At 40.0% G+C, this 23,953-nt stretch overlaps 1 pseudogene across 1 annotated transcript; it reads right to left on the reverse strand.

The window, feature by feature from the left end:
- Positions 1 to 10,990: 10,990 nt before the first annotated feature.
- On the reverse strand, positions 10,991 to 22,086 carry LOC309624380 (mitotic-spindle organizing protein 2 pseudogene; annotated as a pseudogene). Its single transcript has one exon. The product of its transcript is annotated as a mitotic-spindle organizing protein 2 pseudogene (transcript).
- Between the last annotated feature and the right edge of the window lie 1,867 nt (positions 22,087 to 23,953).

A 23,953-nucleotide genomic window follows, 5' to 3' on the forward strand; every position in this document is an offset into this window, starting at 1 on the left:
CTGCCCATTTGGGAAGTATCTCTCCTAGGTCTTCATTGAGATAGCTTATAAAAATATGAATATTCATGAATCCTGCATAAAACTACACACACCAGAAAGAAAAACAAACCTCTAAGCCAACATGGATTGATTAATTAGAGATGTTTGGCTACTATTATTAAATTAGCTAAGAATCTAATCCACATAATCCATAGTATTATTTTCCACATTACATTTCCTGGATTCATCTACAAGGATGTCATGATTGTCTTTGTCAGCTATCTCACTAAATCAAAGAATAAATATAAAAAGCTCTCCTTTCTTCTACCAATCCCTTGTAAGGAAGTAAATGAGGTTACTTTGGCATGCCTTGCTCCTGATGAACCCAGGCTGGCGCCTCCTGCCATATAAAAGGATTCTGATTTGTTTAACAAAGCCCAGCATTCACGCTCACCTGGCTCTCCCCACGTGGAAGGGAAGGCGTTACTTCTCCAGAAATAAAACAATCTGATGACTCACTCAGAGGAGAGAGGTTACTCCCCTTGACAGCTAATCACAACCTGGAAGCACGCAGGTAAAGTAAATCAAGCTACATTACTCATCCTCCCAGACCTCCAGTTGATGACAGAAGCGGGAAAGTGGGGTAGAGCCTCACCCCTGTTGTTTCCCAGCACTCGCACGCAGTCCACAGAGCTCCCCAGCACAAGAGCAGCCTTTAAATAACCCACTGATACCCTTCTCATTACCTTTTCTGTCCACGTTCTTATTCAGAAAATATCCACTATCAATTGTATAACATTCATTCCTAAGGATGGTCCTAAAATACAGGTCTTTCTGGCACAGAAAGATCTTCTGATAAAACTTTTTCTCTGCCAGAAATTACTTTGGTAGATGGTATACAATACGTACTCGAATTGGGGCTTTGTTTCTTGTTAAATCCATTAGCTTGGAGGGGATTTTAAACTTTCAATTTGGATATAGGTTTTATCTATTGAGGTTAAAAGGTAATTTTTGAAAACATATTTTAATATATCTGAGTATTTCCTGGCTCTCAGCTCTCCTTCAAGGCAGAGTTCATAATTCTGTTAATTTGTGCATATTGAAGGAATCTTTTTAGGCAGGGCACTATGGTACATTCCAAGAAATTCCTAGAAACTCTAAGTTGAATTGGATCCTGTCCTTGCTATCTGTACTTTCTGTAAGGAAATATAATGCACAATAATTCTGTTAACAACTTCATGGGGGTGGGGCATGAAAAGGGATAGAACAGAAATAAACTTTGTAAACAAAATTGAGTTTCTCTTGGGACGATTTCCCATATAAAAAGGTTATCCTGACATAACCTTTTTCAACTTCCAATCAAAATACTTAAGAAGAAGAAAGAAGATGAATACCCAAATCAAAATAAAAACTGACAATTAACCTATGGGCAGAAGCAAAGGGAAAACTCCACTAAGGATAAGTCAGATGGAATCACCTAGAAAAGTTCAATCAGTTGCTCTCCCTTTCTATGCCACTGGGGAAAATAGGGAAAATGGAAGAGCCCATCCTTTTGCCCCTGAAGGAAGAAATAAAAGACTGCAGAAATGAGAAACCTTAGACAGCCAACCTTCCCTCATATGGGAGCTGTTTGTGAGGGAGCTAGAGGGTTCTCTCCCAGTCCTCCCTTCCTTCTCTCTAAAGACATTTAAATTCCATGATAAAAACTAGGAAGGAGCTGGGATAATACTGGAGGTGTTGTAGTCCCCTAAGTGAACACTGTAGAGACATCAGGAAAGAGCTGTGAAATAGAGGGATCTGGCAATGGTGAGGTTTCATGGAGCCCAGCGGTCAGAGGTTGATAGAGGCACTGGGGCAGGAGAAGATAGCAGATATCTCAGGCCAGCAGAGTCTTACTACATGAAAACCTGCGAGAGGCTGGGAACCAGGCTAGGAGCTGCGCATCAGCCTGCCGTCTAGCTACTGATCTGACAGGGCAACACCCAAGCGGAAACCCAATGGCAGTCGTGTGCTGGTAAACCAGACCCCCCCCCCCCCGCAAAGTGCTATTTTGAAGTATTTGCCAATTTCCATGATGTAAGTACTCCCAGCGTGGTGGATCTCAGCTATCAATATCACCGAACCACAAGTTGGGAAGAGAAGCAAACAACTGCAGTTGGTATAAGCTGAATCCATCACATTCCCTGACAAACAGGTAGATGAATTTCTCTTCATTTCTGGAATGAGGAAAGAGAAGTGCATGCGAAAAATGCTTCAGGAACAAGGAAGGAGAAGTATGATAATACCTAGCAGGGGTTGAGCACTTACTCTTCTAAGTAGTTTATAGTTTACAAGGAACATCTCATTTCATCCTCATAGCAACTCTATGAAGTAGGTGGTATTATCATAATTTTAAGACAACAATCTGAAGCTTCCGGAGGTAAAGTAATTTGCTTTGCTCACGCAACTCTTAAGCAGTAGATCTGGTCTTTGGACTGCTGAACTCCACAGCCCTAACACTTAAACTCTAAGCTAAGCACAAAGTGAACCTGAAATAAATATCCTGATTTCTTGACTCATAACAATATGATAAACCATTCATCTTCCTCATAAACGGTTGTCATCTTCACTTTTTTCTCTTCTGATTTTAATGAGCGATTTATATTTAGGACCTTTCCATCGCTCTTTGCTAAGTTAGAATGAGAGAGGCCTCCGGGCTGCGTGTGTTTGTGTGTGTGTATGAGGGGGAGTTGGCTGTAGGTGTCGGGGGGGAATATTCAGAGAAGAGTGGACCAGCATCCTTGAATTCCTTTCCAGGATGCCAGAATGCAATGCATAGAGATCAGAGGCTGGGACTAACAGTCCCAGGTAAAAGCAGCCTGTCATCTATTAATCTTCTGGTATTCTCCTAAATTCATACCAGAAGCCTTTCTCTTTGCTCCTTGCCATCAGTGTTAACACCCACATGGATAAGTCATCCAGTACTCTAGCTTCACGGTGCCTTGATATATTCAACGACCTTTATTCCATAACAACCACCTCCTCCCAGGGGCACACCTGAGGACCTTTGTACATCTATGTGTATGTGCCACACCTCTGATAGATTGAATTCCGGTAAATTGCTCACTGACCACAACCCTCTAGCTCTTCCACATCTTACTCCTCCCCTTGGCCTTTGACCTAGTCAACCCCCTCACCCCCCCGCCATGTATTGCCTCCTGTTTCCCCCTAACTTTCATACTCTTCTGTCTTCTTTCTTTTCTTTACTCAGCCCAGACCCCAGGTTGTATCGGTTCAATCACTGTCTCATCAGTGAGCTCACCATCTTTGTCCTCTTGCCTCCCATCATACCCCAGTCTTCATTCATCCATCCTCTCAGCCCCTGAACTCACGTTGCTTTACGGCTGCTGAGAAAATCATGTAATAAGTTTCTCCAACCTCGGATTGTTCTTCCTCACAGCCCAAAAGTTCTTAGGCGAATACTTTATCAGCTGTTTTTCCCATTCCTCATGGCAGCTATTTCAAATTTCTACCACTTTCCTGACTCCCCTACTCCACAGACTTAGAACACTGACTGTACTTCCCAAGTGTATTCAGTTGGAGGTGCTGCACATACTTGGGGGATCGTGGCACTGCAGAGCCCACCGTCCATAAGCACTGTTAGCAGGAATTTTAGTATCTCCTTCTTGAAGTTTCCACATTTCCTCTGAATTGTCTTAAAGCCCTAAGGGTTTCCCTGCCAAAAGAGGGTCAGTCTGCCTTCCACACCCAAGTAGAGATGGCTCTGGAGTTTGATTAGGACGCACTTCCTGACTTCTTGCTGGCCTACATATTATTGACACTTAACCATACTAGCTAGCTCTCTTGATGATCCTGCCAGAGTTGTCTGGAGTCTTCAAAAAAGGGCAATCTCCTTCACATAATATTAATCTCTTCCAAGCCTCCTGCATTCTTTTTTTTTTTTTTAAACTGAGTCAAAACCACGCACAAATTTCACCAACTTCCTTGCTCAGTGTTTCAGTTTAGCTCTACACATAGATTCCAAGAAAATGTACCTTTAAACTTCTATGCTCTATTTTTTTATTTTTTTGTTCCTAACATTTTATTTAACATCTTTATTGGAGCATAATTGCTTTACAATGTTAGGTTAGTTTCTGCTGTATAACAAAGTGAATCAGCTATATGCATACACATATCCCCATATCCCCTCCCTCTTGCGCCTCCCTCCCACCCTCCCTATCCCACCCCTCTAGGTGGACACAAAGCACCGAGCTGATCTCCCTGTGCTATGCGGCTGCTTCCCACTAGCTATCTATTTTACATTTGGTAGTGTATATATGTCCATGCCACTCTCACTTCGTCCCAGCTTACCCTTCCCCCTCCCCGTGTCCTCAAATCTATTCTCTACGTCTGCGTCTTTATTCCTGTCCTGCTCCTAGGTTCCTCAGAACCATTTTTTTTTTAGATCCCATATATATGTGTTAGCATATGGTATTTGTTTTTCTCCTTCTGACATACTTCACTCTGTATGACAGGCTCTAGGTCCATCCACCTCACTACAAATAACTGAATTTCGTTTCTTTTTATGGCTGAGTAATACTCCATTGTATATATATGTGCCACATCTTCTTTATCCATTCATCTGTCCGTGGACACTTAGGTTGCTTCCATGTCCTGGTTATTGTAAATAGTGCTGCAATGAATATTGTGGTACATGACTCATTTTTTTTTTTTGAATTTTTGAATTTTATTTATTTTTTTATACAGCAGGTTCTTATTAGTCATCAATTTTATACACATCAGTGTACACGTGTCAATCCCAATCACCCAATTCATCACACCACCACTACCACCCCCCCTCTGCTTTCCCCCCTTGGGGTCCATACATTTGTTTTCTATATCTGTGTCTCAATTTCTGCCTTGCAAACCGGTTCATCTGTACCATTTTTCTAGGTTCCACATATATGCATTAATATACGATATTTGTTTTTCTCTTTCTGACTTACTTCACTCTGTATTACAGTCTCTAGATCCATCCACGTCTCAACAAATGACCCAATTTCGTTCCTTTTTATGGCTGAGTAATATTCCATTGTATATATGTACACCTTCTTTATCCATTCGTCTGTCGATGGGCATTTAGGTTGCTTCCATGACCTGGCTATTGTAAATAGTGCTGCAATGAACATTGGGGTGCATGACTCTTTTTGAATGATGGTTTTCTCTGGGTATATGGCCAGTAGTAGGATAGCTGGATCACATGGTAATTTTATTTTTAGTTTTTTAAGGAACCTCCATACTGTTCTCCATAGTGGCTCTATCAATTTACATTCCCACCAACAGTGCAAGAGGGTTTCCTTTTTTCCACACCCTCTCCAGCATTTGTTGCTTGTAGATTTTCTGATGATGCCCATTCTAACTGGTGTGAGGTGGTACCTCATTGTAGTTTTGATTTGCATTTCTCTAATAATTAGTGATGTTGAGCAGCTTTTCATGTGCTTCTTGGCCATCTGTATGTCTTCTTTGGAGAAATGTCTATTTAGGTCTTCTGCCCATTTTTGGATTGGGGTGTTTGTTTTTTTAATATTGAGCTGCATGAGCTGTTTATATATTTTGGAGATTAATCTTTTGTCCATTGATTCATTTGCAAATATTTTCTCCCATAATGAGGGTTGTCTTTTCATCTTGTTTATGGTTTCCATTGCTGGGCAAAAGCTTTGAAGTTTCATTAGGTCCCATTTGTTTATTTTTGTTTTTATTCCCATTACTCTAGGAGGTGGATCAAAAAAGATCTTGCTGTGATTTATGTCAAAGAGTGTTCTTCCTATGTTTTCCTCTAAGAGTTTTATAGTGTCCGGTCTTACATTTAGGTCTCCAATCCATTTTCAGCTTATTTTTCTGTATGGTGTTAGGGAATGTTCTAATTTCATTCTTTTACATGTACCTGTCCAGTTTTCCCAGCACCACTTATTGAAGAGACTGTCTTTTCTCCATTGTATATCCTTGCCTCCTTTGTCATAGATTAGTTGACCATAGGTGCGTGGGTTTATCTCTGGGCTTTCTATCTTGTTCCATTGATCTATGTTTCTGTTTTTGTGCCAGTACCATATTGTCTTGATTACTGTAGCTTTGTAGTATAGTCTGAAGTCAGGGAGTCTGATTCCTCCAGCTCCGTTTTTTTCCCTCAAGGCTGCTTTGGCTATTCGGGGTCTTTTGTGTCTACATACAAATTTTAAGATTTTTCGTTCTAGTTCCATAAAAAATGCCATTGGTAATTTGATAGGGATTGCATTGAATCTGTAGATTGCTTTGTGTAGTATAGTCATTTTCACAATATTGATTCTTCCAATTCAAGAACATGGTATATCTCTCCATCTGTTGGTATCATCTTTAATTTCTTTCATCAGTGTCTTATAGTTTTCTGCATACAGGTCTTTTGTCTCCTTAGGTAGGTTTATTCCTAGGTACTTTATTCTTTTTGTTGCAATGGTAAATGGGAGTGTTTCCTTAATTTCTCTTTCAGATTTTTCATCATTAGTGTATAGGAATGCAAGGGATTTCTGCGCATTAATTTCGTATCCTGCAAATCTACCAAATTCATTGATTAGCTCTAGTAGTTTTCTGGTGGCATCTTTAGGATTCTCTATGTATAGTATCATCTCATCTGCAAACAGTGACAGTTTTACTTCTTCTTTTCCAATTCGTATTCCTTTTATTTCTTTTTCTTCTCTGATTGCCGTGGCTAGGATTTCCAAAACTATGTTGAATAATAGTGGTGAGAGTGGACATCCTTGTCTTGTTCCTGATCTTAGAGGAAATGCTTTCAGTTTTTCACCATTCAGAACGATGTTTGCTGTGGGTTTGTCGTATATGGCCTTTATTATGTTGAGGTAGGTTCCCTTTATGCCCACTTTCTGGAGAGTTTTTTATCATAAATGGGTGTTGAATTTTGTCAAAAGCCTTCTCTGCATCTATTGAGATGATCATATGGTTTTTATTCTTCAATTTGTTAATATGGTGGATCACATTGATTGATTTGTGTATATTGAAGAATCTTTGCATCCCTGGGATAAATCCCACTTGATCATGGTGTATGATTCTTTTAATGTGTTCTTGGATTGTGTTTGCTAGTATTTTGTTGAAGATTTTTGCATCTATATTCATCAGTGATATTGGTTTGTAATTTTCTTTTTTTGTAGTATCTTTGTCTGGTTTTGGTATCAGGGTGATGGTGGTCTCATAGAATGAGTTTGGGAGTGTTCCTTCCCCCGCAATTTTTTGGAAGAGTTTGAGAAGGATGGGTGTTAGCTCTTCTCTAAATGTTTGGTAGAATTCCCCTGTGAAGCCATCTGGTCCTGGACTTTTGTTTGTTGGAAGATTTTTAATCACAGTTTCAATTTCAGTGCTTGTGACTGGTCTGTTCATATTTTCTATTTCTTCCTGGTTCAGTCTTGGAAGGTTATATCTTTCTAAGAATTTGTCCATTTCTTCCAGGTTGTCCATTTTATTGGCATAGAGTTGCTTGTAGTAGTCTCTTAAGATGCTTTGTATTTCTGCGGTGTCTGTTGTAACTTCTCCTTTTTCATTCCTAATTTTATTGATTTGAGTCCTCTCCCTCTTTTTCTTGATGAGTCTGGCTAATGGTTTATCAAATTTGTTTATCTTCTCAAAGACCCAGCTTTTAGTTTTATTGATCTTTGCTATTGTTTTCTTTGTTTCTATTTCATTTATTTCTTCTCTGATCTTTATGGTTTCTTTCCTTCTGCTAACTTTGGGTTTTGGTTGTTCTTATTTCTCTAGTTCCTTCAGGTGTAAGTTTAGATTGTTTCTTTGAGATTTTTCTTGTTTCTTGGGGTAGGCTTGTATAGGTATAAACTTCCCTCTTAGAACTGCTTTTGCTGCATCCCACAGGTTTTGGATCATCGTGTTTTCATTGTCATTTGTCTCTAGGTATTTTTTGATTTCCTCTTTGATTTCTTCAGTGATCTCTTGGTTATTTAGTAATGTATTGTTTAGCCTCCATGTGTTTGTGTTTTTTACGTTTTTTTCCCTGTAATTGATTTCTAGTCTCATAGCACTGTGGTCAGAAAAGATGCTTGATGTGATTTCAATTTTCTTAAATTTACTGAGGCTTGATTTGTGACCCAAGATGTGATCTATCCTGGAGAATGTTCTGTGTGAACTTGAGATGAAAGTGTAATCTGCTATTTTTGGATGGAATGTCCTATAAATATCAATTAAATCTATCTGGTCTATTGTGTCATTTAAAGCTTGTGTTTCCTTATAAATTTTCTGTTTGGATGATCTGTCCATTGGTTTAAGTGAGGTGTTAAAGTCCCCTACTATTATTGTGTTACTGTCGATTTCCTCTTTTATAGCTGTAAGCAGTTGCCTTATGTATTGAGGTGCTCCTATGTTGGGTGCATATATATTTATAACTGTTATATCTTCTTCTTGGATCGAGCCCTTAATCATTATGTAGTGTCCTTCCTTGTCTCTTGTAACATTCTTTATTTTAAACTCTATTTTATCTGATATGAATATTGCTACTCCAGCTTTCTTTTGATTTCCATTTGCATGGAATATCTTTTTCCATCCCCTCACTTTCAGTCTGTATGTGTCCCTAGGTCTGAAGTGGGTCTCTTGTAGACAGCATATATATGGGTCTTTTTTTTTATCCATTCAGCAAGCCTGTGTCTTTTGGTTGGAGCATTTAATCCAGTCACGTTTAAGGTAATTATCATTATGTATGTTCCTATGACTATTTTCTTAATTGTTTTGGGTTTGTTTTTGTAGGTCCTTTTCTTCTCTTGTGTTTCCCACTTAGAGAAGTTCCTTTAGCATTTGTTTTAGGGCTGGTTTGGTGGTGCTGAATTCTCTTAGTTTTTGCTTGTCTGTAAAGCTTTTGATTTCTCCATCGAATCCGAATGAGATCCTTGCCGGGTAGAGTAATCTTGGTTGTAGGTTCTTCCCTTTCATCACTTTAAGTATATTATGCCACTCCCTTCTGGCTTGTAGAGTTTCTGCTGAGAAATCAGCTGTTAACCTTATGGGAGTTCCCTTGTATGTTATCTGTTGTTTTTCCCTTGCTGCTTTCAATAATTTTTCTTTGTCTTTAAGTTTTGCCAATTTGATTACTATGTGTCTAGGCATGTTTCTCCTTGGGTTTATCCTGTATGGGGCTCACTGCGCTTCCTGGACTTGGGTGGCTATTTCCTTTCCCGTGTTAGGGAAGTTTTTGACTATAATCTCTTCAAATATTTCCTCTGGTCCTTTCTCTCTCTCTTCTCCTTCTGGGATCCCTATAATGCGAATGTTGTTGCATTTAATGTTGCCCCAGAGGTCTCTTAGGCTGTCTTCATTTCTTTTCATTCTTTTTTCTTTAGTCTGTTCCACAGCAGTGAATTCCACCATTCTGTCTTCCAGGTCACTTATCCGTTCTTCTGCCTCAGTTATTTTGCTATTGATTCCTTCTAGTGTATTTTTTATTTCAGTTATTGTATTGTTCATCTCTGTTTGTTTGTTCTTTAATTCTTCTAGGTCTTTGTTAAACATTTCTTGCATCTTCTCGATCTTTGCCTCCATTCTTTTTCCAAGTTCCTGGATCATCTTCACTATCATTATTCTGAATTCTTTTTCTGGAAGGTTGCCTATCTCCAGTTCATTTAGTTGTTTTTCTGGGGTTTTCTCTTGTTCCTTCATCTGGTACATAGCCCTCTGCCTTTTCATCTTGTCTTTCTGTGAATATGATATTTGTTCCACAGGCTGCAGGACTGTAGTTCTTCTTGCTTCTGCTCTCTGCCCGCTGGTGGATGTGGCTATCTAAGAGGCTAGTGCAAGTTTCCTGATGGGAGGGAGTGGTGGTGGGGAGAGCTGACTGTTGCTGTGGTGGGCAGACCTCAGTAAAACTTTAAGCTGCTTGACTGCTCATGGGTGGGGCTGGGTTCCCTCCCTGTTGGCTGTTTGGCCTGAGGCAATCCAACACTAGAGCCTAGCTGGTCTCTTTGGTGGGGCTAATGGCAGACTCTGGGAGGGCTCACGCCAAGGAGTACTTCCTGGAACTTCTGCTGCCAGTGTCCTTGTCCCCATGGTGAGCCACAGCCACCCCCTACCTCTGCAGGAGACCCTCCAGCACTAGCAGGTAGGTCTGGTTCAGTCTCCCCTGGGGTCACTGCTCCTTCCCCTGGGTCCCGATGCGCACACTGCTTTGTGTGTGCCCTCCAAGGGTGGAGTCTCTGTTTCCCCCAGTCCTGTCAAAGTCCTGCAATCAAATCCCACTAGTCTTCAAAGTCTGATTCTCTAGGAATTCCTCCTCTCGTTGCTGGACCCCCAGGTTGGGAAGCCTGACATGGGGCTCAGAACCTTCACTCCAGTGGGTGGACTTCTGTGGTACAAGTGTTCTCCAGTCCATGAGTCACCCACCCACCAGTTACGGGATTTGATTTTACTGTGATTGCACACCTCCTACCATCTCATTGTGGCTTCTCCTTTGTCTTTGGATGTGGGGTATCTTTTTTGGTGAGTTCCAGTGTCCTCCTGTCAATGATTGTCCAGCAGCTAGTTGTGATTCTGGTGTTCTCACAGAGAGAGTGAGAGCACATCCTTCTACTCCGCCATCTTGGTTCCAATCCTCGCCTCCTGCATTCTTAAGGTTCTCAAATTTACAGACCTAGAGCAGAGGAAATAAATAAATAAAAATACCCAGAGGGCTTCCCTGGTGGCCAGTGGTTGAGAGTCTGCCTGCCGATGCAGGGGACACAGGTTCGAGCCCTGGTCTGGGAGGATCCCACATGCCACGGAGCGGCTGGGCCCGTGGGCCACAATTACTGAGCCTGCGCATCTGGAGCCTGTGCTCCGCAACAAGAGAGGCCGCTATAGTGAGAGGCCCACGCACCGTGATGAAGAGTGGCCCCCGCTTGCCGCAATTAGAGAAAGCCCTCGCACAGAAACGAAGACCCAACACAGCCAAAAACTAAATTAATTAATTAATTAATTAATTAAAAAAAAAAAAGAATGTTCCTAAAATATTAAAAAAAAAAAAAACCCAGATATTGTTGATTTTGCTTTGATTAAATTTAATTCCAGATTATAGCAGAGGTGCCCTATATTTCAATAACAGGAACCTTGGGCAGATGAGATGTTGACACATACATTTTAAGATTATAATACATTAAGCTGATCATGCAGCTTATTAGAGAGATTAAGATCAAAGACAGACTCTATTAACCAATCAGATGTTTTGAGGACAACTATAAATTTAAACATTAGCCAGGTCGGGGCAAAGGTCCCTTCTTGACAGATTTATGTTTCTTATCATGATGAAATTTCTGCCTAGGGTGCATTTAAGAAGTTCATCAGTTACATCATTTTTTTTTTTAAGATTTTGTTTTGATATGGACCATTTTTAAAGTCTCTATGGAATTTGCTACAATATTGCTTCTGGTTTTTTGTTTTGTTTTGTTTTGTTTTTGTCTTGGTTTTTTGGCCGCAAGGCATGTGGGATCTTAGCTCCCCAACCAGGGATCGAACCCACACCCCCTGCATTGGAAGGTGAAGTCTTAACCACTGGACTGCCAGAGAAGTCCCCACCAGTTACATCTTGATTTTTAACTACAATAGTTTATTGTTATACTATCCTTAATTTTGAGACAATGCTGCTTGTTTTACTTGTTTGTTTTAAGAAATTTTATTTCCTCATTGTTACAGGAAGTTCAATTTGAATTAACTCATCAAACTGTAACTGATCTTATTGTAATTAATTCAACAAGTATAAAGGACTCTCCATATTCTCTTGGAATTAGGAAAAATACATCTATTTTCTTCCTTTCATGGGCTATGATTGTAAAATAAATCGTGATTTTTATCAGAATCTTCCTTTCCTGGTATTTATCTTGAAAAAAATATCAACCTACACAAAAGTAGAGTGAACAATACAATGAACTTCCATGTACCCATTATCTAGATTCAATAATCAAGAAGTTGCCACAGTTTAGCACACTTTAAAATCCAATCATAAATTTAGCTTTATGTTTAACAGTGCAAATCACTCCCTTAAAGCAGCTGCCTCTCAGGTCCAAGGGCACTGACAGCTCAGACATCCACCTCCATGCAGAGACAGAGCTATTCTCTCCCCAGGGCACACCTCAGGGTATTTCTACTTCTAATTTTAATTTTTCTTTATTTTTATTCTTCATTGGTTATGTGGGTTTTTAAAAATTATTATTACACATATAGTATGTACACACTGCAATCCATCATACACTACATGGAGTTATTATTTTTTCTTTGTTTTAGGTTCCCAGTCTCTTCTTACCTCTGAGGTTACTGCTGTTCATATGAACAGGTTGATCTGTATCATTCAATGTTTTTCTGCATATCCATACAGTTATGTGCAAATACATGGTATCAGTTATTAAGCCCTTGTCTCTCAGCTCCAACCTCCCTCTGTGTTTTGTGATGCTGGGATTGTGACTCTGCAAACCACATTTCTCCTTTACTCCCTAGCTTCCTGTCAGGATCCTTGTTTCCTTCCGGTTTGCTAATGGACCCCATGAGAATCACTTGACCAATGCTCTTCAGTCCTGCAGCCACAGCCATGGCCCCAGACAGTAGCTGAACACAACTTATAGTTTTTCCAACAACTGCAGAACCAGAGTCATCACACCTCCTAACCTAGAGTTCTCCAAGTTCTCTTTCAGTTATCTGGTTAGCAAATTGGTGCCGAGTTCACCATTATTTTATATTTAATCATATATAAAATCATATAATCATATATAACTATATTATTTCTCTTTTCTGACAACTAGACCCTGACTGACACAGAAATATACACATGTTGGAATTTTTTCTTCTCCTTATTTCTGTATGGTTTACAATAAATGGGATAATTCATGCCCATTACTTTGCAGTTTGCATTTTTCACTTAAAGTTTCATGGACATCTTTCCAGATCAATATATGTGTAACTCTAAGTAAGTCTTCTCAATAGCTGCATAATATTCCATTATATGGACAGAATGTAATCTATTCAACCATTCACCTGTTGATGGATGTACAAGCCCTGATTTCTGCTATTACCAAAAATTGCTACAATAAACATCCTTGTTCATATATCCCTTTACACTAATACATTTGTTTCTATTAAAAAACTACTGAACGTGGGATTGCAGTGTCAATGAATAAGTGACATCACATGTACCGAACCAAATTGGTCATACTCTTCAGTATATCACACACTATCATTACCAGTTCATTCAATGCCCCTCTTTTGTTTTATATTTTCCTCTGTTACTGCTATTCCCATTTCCTTTTCCTTTCTATAAGCCCCCATTCTAGCGTCCTTTCCATGGCCACCTTATACCTAACAAAAATTTCCTGATTGTTTTAAAAATATCCTTGTACAGTTGGTTTATTTGAATCAGAATCCAAACAAGGTCTACAGCATTGTATTTTGTTTGTTCTGTCTCTTGATTCTCTCAGTTTATAAAAGTGTCCTCTCACCTTCTCAACTACCCCTTCCTGCCCTGCCATGCCATTTATTTGTTGAAATAAATGATTGTTTGTCCTACAGAATATTCCAGATTCTGGACTTGGTTGATTGTTTCCTTTTAGTATTGCTTAACTTGTTCTTCTTTTCTCATTTTTTGTAGACTGAAAGTTAGATAAAGGCTTGATTATATTTAAGCTCAATTTTTTTGTGTGGAGGATTCTTCATAGGTGGTGAGGTATACTTCATATTACATGATTGTCCTTAATGTCAAGTTGTTCCACTCACAATGACACTGAGATTGGTGCATGAATTCAAGTATTGTCAGCCTGATCCATTCATTATAAAGTTCCCCATCAGCCTTTCACCTAATAGTTTTAGCAGCCATTAATGAACATTCCTTAGAGCCACTGTGTCTCATTAGGGTTTACAAAAATGGTGACTTTCTTATTCTATCATTCCTTCTGCATTTATTAACTAAAATTCCTCAACAAAGAATCTTCCCTTATCAACTATTTAGTTACCTTAAAACACAGTTCAAATAGAAAAGAGAGGCTCGTACCTTTTCTTAAGCAGTAGATTTAACTTGTCCAATACTTCCTATGATATTGCTATTTGGAGATTTTTAACTTTTAGTTATTTATATATTGCTAGAAAAAATTCCTTCTCTCTAGATTTTCAGTTTATTACCACGGAGTGCACAAAATATTCTTGTATAACTCTTCTGACTTCTACCATATCTCCTTTTTCAAACTTTAAAGTGGTATGTGTATACATATGTATGTGTATATATGTGTGTGTGTGCATCTGTGTTTGTATTTTAATTTATCTTTACAAAGAACCAGTTTAGGTTTATATATATTTTTGGTGACCCCAGAAGTTATTTTCCCTTCTATAGGTCACTTCCTAAGTGATTGCAAGTACTCACATTTGTTTCACATTTGGAGCTAGTCTGGAGGGTGGGTAGGGATTCTTAGGTAATTTATAGTTCCAAAATACCTTTCTGGTACGTTTCCTCTGCACAGATTCAACTTCTAGTACCTAATTTTACTATACAGAGCCAAATTAGAAATCATCAGGAAAAAATTCCTCTGCTTTTTACCTCTTGTCAACAAATTTATCTGCAGTCTTGCCTTTTTTTCTTCTTTTCAGGTTTTCAAAGAGGTTTATTACCAACGGGAGGAGCAGCCTGCCTGCGAGGCTGGCGGCCCGCGGTGGGCCCGTGCGAGGCCTCCCGCTCAGGTGCTGCTCCGCGCGGGGCTCTTCCCCGGCCCACCCCGCTTGGGCAGGCTGGTGGCGCTGGGTCGGCGGGGCATCCTCTGGCCGGATCCTTCCCGGACGCCGCGTTCTGGCAGCGCCGGGCCTCCGCCGCCGAAGGCACCGCTGCCTTTGTTTCTCCCTCGGGTCTCAGGCACGCCGGGCGTGGGCAGGGGCGCGGCCGCGGGGTCCTGGGGCTCGCTCGCCAGCCTCTGCTCGGCGCACAAGCACTGAGCATCTGCAAGACGGTGAGGGGCACCACGTTCAGCTCCAGCAGGTCCACGAGGATCTTGCACACGTCGGGGTCCATGGCACCGCCCGCCGCCTGCGCCAGCTTGCACTGCTCCATCTCCTCGGCGCCCAGCACCTTCTTCCGCCGCAGCGCCAGCTTCTGCAGGCCCGCCTCCAGCCCCGGGGGCGCCCCGGCCCGGGCCCCGCGCCCGGCGCCGCCCTCTGCGGACGTCGGAGGGTGCGTGCCCGCATTCTTGCCTTTTTTTAGAAAACTCTATTCCCGGGCTTCCCTGGTGGCGCAGTGGTTGAGAGTCTGCCTGCCAATGCAGGGGACACGGGTTCGAGCCCTGGTCTGGGAAGATCCCACATGCCGCGGGGCAACTAAGCCCGTGAGCCACGATTACTGAGCCTGCGCGTCTGGAGCCTGTGCTCCGCAACAAGAGAGGCCGCGATAGTGAGAGGCCCGCGCACCGCGATGAAGAGGGGCCCCCGCTTGCCGCAACTGAAGAAAGCCCTCGCACAGAAACGAAGACCCAACACAGCCATAGATAAATAAATAAATAAGTTTAAAAAATAATCTGTACTTAAAAAAAAAAAAAAAAAAACTCTATTCCCATTCCCTCTCACCACCGTGAAAGTTGGTAATTATTCAACTAGGCATTGCATCTATCCCTCCCACATTCCTACAGACCTTGAGTCATTAATGGATGATTCTCAATTATCATTAAATTCTATCAACTGACTTCAGTCTGTCAACAGGCTTAAGTCTCTCCCATCTTAGTCGAACAGACACCTCCCTTTATCCTATGTTCCCTTCTCGTTACCTCTGTATGTCTTTTCTTCTCATTACAGCCAGCCCACTGAAAACATAATCTATTGTTTCCACTCATAATCTTTCCTCCACCCCCATTACTTCCCCAAATCTCCTCTTGCCAAAGTCAGCAGCGGTTTCTTCCTTGCCGAAAAACAGGGCACTCACACAGCATCTGATGCTCTTGATCTCCTTGAAATGCTTTCCTTTCTCCACTTTCTTGGACTCCACCCTCACACTTTTCCTGACTATTCTTCTACTTTTCTGGCCATTCCTTCCTAGCCTCCTCTGCAGATTCCTCTTTCTTTCTGGAATAGAGAAGTCCTTCAGATGTCAGACTTCCCACTGTCCTTAGCCTTCTTTTCCCACTTACCCTGGAAGAAAATGGCACCAATTAATCTTTACCGGGAGATGGCTTCCAGCGTTGAACTCTGGTCCAAAACATTCTGATAAGGTCTTCTGTGTCCACACTGGACTTGCCTAGATGTCCTAGAGGCACCACAAAGGCAAAATGTCCAAATCTGAACTCATAATTTTTCCTCAAAACTTGTTTTTCCTCCCATCCTTCCCTCTTGATAAATGGTACTGCCATCTATCTAGTGATCCATGCCAGAGATCTGATGTGATGGCATGAGATAGTATGATTACAAAACAGAAAAGCCACTCAATATTGTAAGTAAAAAGAAGATTTATCATATGCTTAAGGATAATTTCATGGAAGGCATTTATAAGAATTATAATCAGACCTCAAAGGAATCTCCTCAAAATCTCTATCTCCCAAGTTCACTTGAATTTTTTTAAAGTTTTAATTTTTTTGGCTTTCATCTGTTTCCTCCCTCTGTGAACTAGATTTTTCTGCTAATATATGGCTCACTAAGACTAACACCAATCCAGCATGACCTTTCACGGCAAGCTCACAACAGCATTTCCCTGTTCATACCAGGAGAGAGTCAGATTGCCCCAACCTACCCAACTCAAGTGGTGCAAACATGTCTGCCTATGTCCTCTGCCTTAGCTGGATCTGTAGATGAGAACAGATGCTTTTTCGAACGCGTTGTGGGAAAGCTAGGCTGTACGTCGATAGTCCTTGACTTTTTACTCTTCACACACCCTCACATCTAAGAAATAATGATGAAGTTCTGTCAAGTCTACTTTTCTAATATTTCCCAAATCTAGCCACTTCTCTTCATTCCCCTCTCTTACTTCTCTAGTTAAGGCTGCCCTTTCCTAGGTCCTTCCAATGTGTCCCTATATTCAGTCTCTCTTTCTTCACATCCATCCTCTACACTGCAGCCAGAGTGACCTTTTTAAAATACCAATATGATAACGTCACTTCTTTACTTAAATCTTTTCATAGAACATGTCAAGGCTGACACCTGACATGTCAAGGTGTCTGTATGTCAATTCAAACTCCTTATTATGACTATATTAGTTTCCCAGGGGTGATGTAAAAGATTACCACAAACTTCATGACTTAAAACCACGGAAGTTTATTCTTTTACAGTTCTGGAGGCTAGAAGTCCAAAATCAAGATGTTGGCACAGCCATGCTTCCTCTGAAATCTCTTGGGAAGCATACCTCCTCACATTTTTCTAGATTCTGATGACTCCTGGCAATCTTTGGCATTCCTTGGCTTGAGCTGCATCATTCCAAACTCTGCCTTCATCTTCACATGGCCTTCTTTTCTGTGTGTCTGAGTCCTCTCCTCTTCTTGTAAGGACACCAGTCACTGGATTCAGGGCCCACCTTAAATCCAGAATGACTTCATCTGAGATCCTTAGCTAATTACATCAGCAAAGACCCTATTTCTAAATAACCTCACACTCTGAGGTTCCAGGTAAATATGAATTTTGGGGGGAATACTCCTCAACCCACTACAATGGCCTACAGGTGTCTTTTATGATGATACGATATGGTGTCTACTCATCTCTCCAGCCTCATCTCTTATCATTCTCCAGCTCTCATATAATCTCTAGTCATACTAAGCCCCTTGCAATTCTGGAACCACAAGATGCTCTTTCTTACTTCTGGATTTTTGCATTTCCTGCCCACTTCTGTTTGGAATGTCCTTGCAGTCTACCTTTGCCTGGGTCTTACTATTTTTCAGATTCAGCTGCTCTAGGAAGTTTTCCCAAATCTCACCCATCATTGCCGTATGCTCTCCTTACCCCAAATTCCCATTTTACCTTCCATGTACCTCAATCATAGCGTGTATCCCACTATTTAGTAATTTTAATTGTCTCACTTCTTCTGTAGGTCTCTTTTCTCAATTCTTTGCCACCCAAACAATCAGTAAGGGACCAATCATTTCTTGTTTTCTTTTCATTTGCTTTTGTATTCTCACTGCCTAACACAGTGTCTAATAGGCACTCTACAAGTGATTATAGAATGAATGAATGAATGTCTTTGAAAAGTGGTTCACATATGGTAAGAATTTCCAGGTGTTAAAGCTGATATGCAATAGCATCTGTGGTGGTTTCTTTATTCAGATTTGTCCTTTAGAGAGAATAATAACTTCGTCTGAGAAAACTGAGGGAAGCACTCCATGAATATTGAATATTATATTAGGCAGTATTAAATTACCCCATTTAGTTTTGGTGTTGCATGTGTTGAAAACCCACTTTGATCTGACCATAGCCCTATTCATTTTGATTATCCTTAGATCAAATAATGTAAGATTCTCAATTACAGTCATAAATTTGAATGATGGAATTACCATATGAATGGGTTTGAATTCCATATTAATATTAACCTTAAAAAAATTATGTGAGTTTTCTCTAAAGAGAAGAAAAGCCTCTATTGAAATTGGAAAATGTGTATACCTACAAGTGAAAGAATTTGAAATAGAGCCTTAAAGAAAAGAGAAAAGTTAAAGTAGATAGTATTGATTACTTTCAGGTAACTCACCACTCTCATCACCGATAGAATTTAAATTATACAAGCACTTTGAATAAAATGAGGACAAATGTTATTAAGAAGATCACATTCCTTTTAGTTAATCATTTTTGGAATAAAAGGCTCCCAAGATTCTTGAATGTTTTCCTTTTTGGTTGATATAGCATCAAGGATTATATAAGTGTGTAGCAGGCATATATACTTATATATGAGTTGTCTGAACTAAAAGAGCCTACAAGCTAGTTGTGGTGAAGGACATCAACAAGTAGGACATCAACAGTGGGGACAGTTTCTGGAGGCCCTTGGCCTCCTTAGGAACCCTGAGACCCAGTCATGGGTAAGTTCTTGTAGCTGTGTTTAAGGGAGTTGTAATGACCTGTCAAAGGGCAGCTGGGGAGACCAATGGGACGTGGTGAGGTCCTCCAGACTAACACAAATGCAAGCTCCCAAGAAGCATCAAGAACAAAATAACTCAAAGGTGGAGAAACTGAGCTGCGATGAGACTAAGAAAGGGGGGTTCATGGTAGTCACCTGGTTTTCAGATTGTGCTCTGGGAACCCACTCAGCAAAATAGAAGAGCATGACTTGTAGAGAAAAAAAACTACCCTTTTCCTTCACTTTTCCTTCCTTCCTCTCATCTTTCTCTGTATCTCCGTCTCTATCCTCTTTCTCTCTCTTCTCTCTAACTCACACTACTCTCTTTGTTCCTCTCTGGATTACTGGAAAATAGAAATAAAAGCAAAGACAAATCCCTGCTCTTCACATAACCTTTCCCTGTCGCCTATCTCCCTGTGAACAAAGGCCATAGCTGGAAAGAAGTAGATATTCTCTTATAACCTTCATTTCTGAAAATCTATTCATTCAGTGTTTTTTTTGCCATTCATTCATTTGTTCATCATTCAACATTCAACATTTATTGAGCCTCTAATGTTTTAGGTATATAATCTGTCTTCCAGATCAATTATTTTCAATCCCTTTCTTTTTAAGTCATGCAAACTTTTTTTCCAGTAAAAGATTGCTGATGTTCAATATGGAAAACATGAAAACTGCACTGAGTGAACTGGGGGTGGGGAGGGACACAGAACTTGGCCAACTCCTACCCTGCCCTATTCTGCAGCCCCTGAAGGATGCTGTGTGGAGCAGAGCACACACACCACTGTTCTATAATGAGCACACTCTCACACATTGCATTGGAAATGTGAATTAGTACAACGACTTTGAAAACAGTCTGACACATAAAGTGAAAGATATGTCCACCCAGTTCTACCCCAGGGTATACACCTAAGACTGAAACTCACACATATGAGAACCACGGGACATATCAAGAGTAAGCACAGTTCATAAGAGCCTCAAAATGGACCCAATTTTAATTTCCATCAACAGTAGAATGGGACTTCCCTGGTGGCGCAGTGGTTAAGAATCCGCCTGCCAATGCAGGGGACATGGGTTTGAGCTCTGGTCCAGGAAGATCCCACATGCCGCGGAGCAACAAAGCTCGTGTGCCACAGCTACTGAGCCTGCGCTCTAGAGCCTGTGAGCCACAACTACTGAGCCCGCACGCCTAGAGCCCGTGCTCCGCAACAAGAGAAGCCACTGCAATGAGAAGCTCGTGCACCGCAACGAAGAGTAGCCCCTGCTCGATGCAACTAGAGAAAGCCCACACACAGCAGCGAAGACCCAATGCAGCCAAAAAAATTTAATTAATTAATTAATTTAAAAAAAAAAAACAGTAGAATGGATAAGTAAAATCGTGGTAAAGAACAATTACAATGGATAAACTACATGGAGCAACGTGGATGAATGTAACAATGTTTAATGACAGTAACAAGAAAAAAATAATATGGACAATACGGTTGCATTTACATAAAGTTCAAAAGTAAGCAAAACTAAACTATATTGTTGAGGAGATGCATACGGAGAAGGTTTGAAAGACTAGAAAGAAGAAAAAAGAAGTAATTACTATAAAATCAGGAGAAGTTACTTCCAGGGGAGATGAAAAGGGATGTTACTGGCAAAGGTCACAGGGAGTAGTAGGTGCTTTGGGGATGCTAGCACTGTCTTATCCCTTGCTCTGGGAAGTGATCACACTACCGTTTGTATTATTTCTTGACTTAGTGGGGTGATTATACCTGCATTTGCTTTCTAATTATTCATTAAACATACTTTTATGTTTTACATCTTTTCCATAATATTTCTCACTTGTTTAAATGGCTAAGCAAACAAAATACCATTGCTCGATTCCAGGGGGGTGGGGCAGTAGGGAAAGGGACCAACTTTGACGATTTTGGAGTCTCTAGCTCCTGGCACAATGTCTACCCCAGGCAAAAGGTCTATAAGTGCTGGCTCAACTAAACTGGCTTAGGCAATGTGACATGATTTGAAAGAATAAATATCTTGCAGAGCCCACAGGCTACATCTAAAATTTTCATCTTTACTCCATGTCAAAGACAAAATGCTGCTGTGGTTCTGTGATTCCGTTTATCTTACTATGCATTATTTAATTTATACTGAGTAAAAAATATTTATTTTCTTTGGAGACATCAGTGTTTTTAATTGAGTTTTGTTTGTTTAACTCAGTACTGACCTTTAATTTCAAACTTCATAAAAATTTTTCTAAATCTAGACAAAACAATTGACCTCAGTCTCTAGCAGAGCCAAACACATACTAAAAGTTGGCGGATATAGACACATAGTGTACGTGTGTTCTTGATTTTCCCTGTTTCTCCTTAAAAGATTGACCAAAGGAAACTCTGGTTATTTGTGGGTTAATTTTGTTCTAATTGAGAATTCACTGTATTCTATGTTATGCAACTAAATTAAAATACTTCATTTACTTTAGATAATAGCTACATCTTTCTATTGGTCAATTATTAACGACCAATCAGATTCTTTACCTGGTTTAATCTTATCTATGATAATAACCAATCCTCTGAAAATTATTAGCCTCATATGCAATTACAAAAATGTTGAGATATTTTAATAGTTTTCAATGTTTTTAAACAGAATTAATTGAAAAAAATAATTTACTTTATATATACATCATGTATAACGTTGTGGCTTTTTTCAATAGCTTAATTTTATTTATTTGTCATACATGATAGCTGTAACAGCCCTAACATAAATTGCAATAAAATGAAGAAAATTTCGCTCATAAGCCCAATGCCACCACAAATCAAACTGTTTGCAGTTTTAATTATACAATTCAGTTCCCTATTTTTTAAATTAATGAGATCATTTTAAAAGATACGTTAGTCTTTGCTCTTCTATAAACTAGAAAGAAAAATATTTCATATTTTTCGTTTCCTACTTAGTTCAAAATTATATGTAGAATTGACAACAAATGTTAAAAATTCTATGTATGCTCTTATATTCCAGTGTATAAACTGTCCTATGAACATTCACCCATAAGACAAAGATCTGAAATAAAACACATCAAACATAAACCAAAATGAATAAGTGGTCATGTTTATCTCATATAAATTCTAGAAACAATGTAGGTGTCCTAAGTGATATTATGTTCTCATAACTTATCCTTGCATCTTCTATCCAATTATTAAATATAAATGACATTTATTTAAAGTTATAGACGATAATAGATGCTTATCTGTAAATACTTATTGGCTTTTTTTTAAGATGGGTAAACTTAGTTGAGCCCCACATCTCTGTGGTTGTTTGTTCTTATATAAAATGAAGCCACACATGGCCATATATACACTACCAAATGTAAAATAGCTAGTGGGAAGCAGATGCATAGCACAGGGAGATCAGCTCGGTGATTTGTGACCATCTAGAGGGGTGGGATGGGAGGGTGGGAGGGAGATGCAAGAGGGAAGAGATATGGGGATATATGTATATGTATAGCTGATTCACTTTGTTATAAAGCAGAAACTAACACACCATTGTAAAGCAATTATACTCCAATAAAGATGTTAAACAGTAAAATAAAATAAAATGAAGCCACAAAGAACTTTGCAGCCTACTTCACAGCAGCGTTGAGGAACAACGCATTGAAATAGTTTTGTAAACTGTGAAGTATTTAACCACTGGGGAGATTTATCGTGCAGATGGAACGTTTTAATTCACTAACTAAAGATAAATGCAATAAACCAGAAAAATCAGATGAGATGAAGACAAAGCCCAGTAAAGGTGGTCTTTGATGTAGAACACAAAGATTGAAAGTGTGATGGTGTTCCCTGGTGGGAAACTTCAATCTAGAATTAAGATTCAAGTGTTCTTATAAGGAGTCAACAAAGGAAAAAACAAAAACAGAAACAAAAAACCCTCAGTCTATTACCCAAAACAAAACAGGAGCCTGCAAGCTAAGGAAAGGAGGGCTGAATGAGACTCCTCTTGGGTTTAGAAGCAGAGCCCTCTGAAGCTCTGAGTGCATTTTATTGTCCTCTGTGGGCGTGTGGGCGGAGGATTCACGTGAAAGCTGCTACTGCCAGTGCGCTCAATTACCGACAGAAAATCGCCCTGGTGTTGGGGGAAGAAACCTTTCATTTGGGGTATAGAAACTGAAGACAAGTTAAAATTAATGGTTACAACATTTTTAAAAATTCCTCCTTTCGTACCTCTATAAGGAATAAAAAAATAATATATTGTTCACTAATTTTTCCTTGTACTATATTAATGTTATCTAAACATTGCTGACATATGCATTTGGACCATAATACAGAAAATGAACTTAAATATTTTTATCATGATGTCTAAAAACACACAAAAATGTTTCATAGTTAAAGCCTTAAATGACCCTATCTTTTCTTTTCTTCTTGCACCAGATCCTGGGACACAGGCTGCTTTCTTCATCCTTCATCCCTGTCCCCCTGGCCATAATCATGTTTGTTTTAAGGAATTTTCCTCCTGATCATTCTGGAAAACCTGTTTTATCTCCATTCTCTCCTCTGCTGTCAGGTAAGCTCCTTATGTGTTCCCTGCATTCAGTGTCTCCATTTTCTTTTTTCTCTTCCGTTTCCAGTCTGACCTAGACCTTCACCATCCACTGAAATAACCTTCTTATGGCCAAAGCAGTGAACTTGAAAGAGGCAAGACTGCAGGCAGATAGGTGAATAATGAAGGAGGCTATTACCCCAAACCTAGGTGAAAGAAAATGGCATCTGGAAACAAAGTGATGTCACTGAGGGCCCACAAGGCTGGATTCCAGTTCTGAGTGAGAGAGAAATCACAGGTGACTGAGTGGGGCGGTGCTGCCACTTCCTGACATCAGGAACAGCAAGTTAGTGCTGGTGGGGGGAGGTGGACGAGAAGGTTGTATTAAACTGGCTCTGTACAGGGAAGATCACACTAAACACGAGT

Source organism: Balaenoptera borealis (genome assembly GCF_965194805.1).
Source record: "Balaenoptera borealis genome assembly, chromosome: 2".
NCBI classification, from domain to species: Eukaryota; Metazoa; Chordata; class Mammalia; order Artiodactyla; family Balaenopteridae; genus Balaenoptera; species Balaenoptera borealis.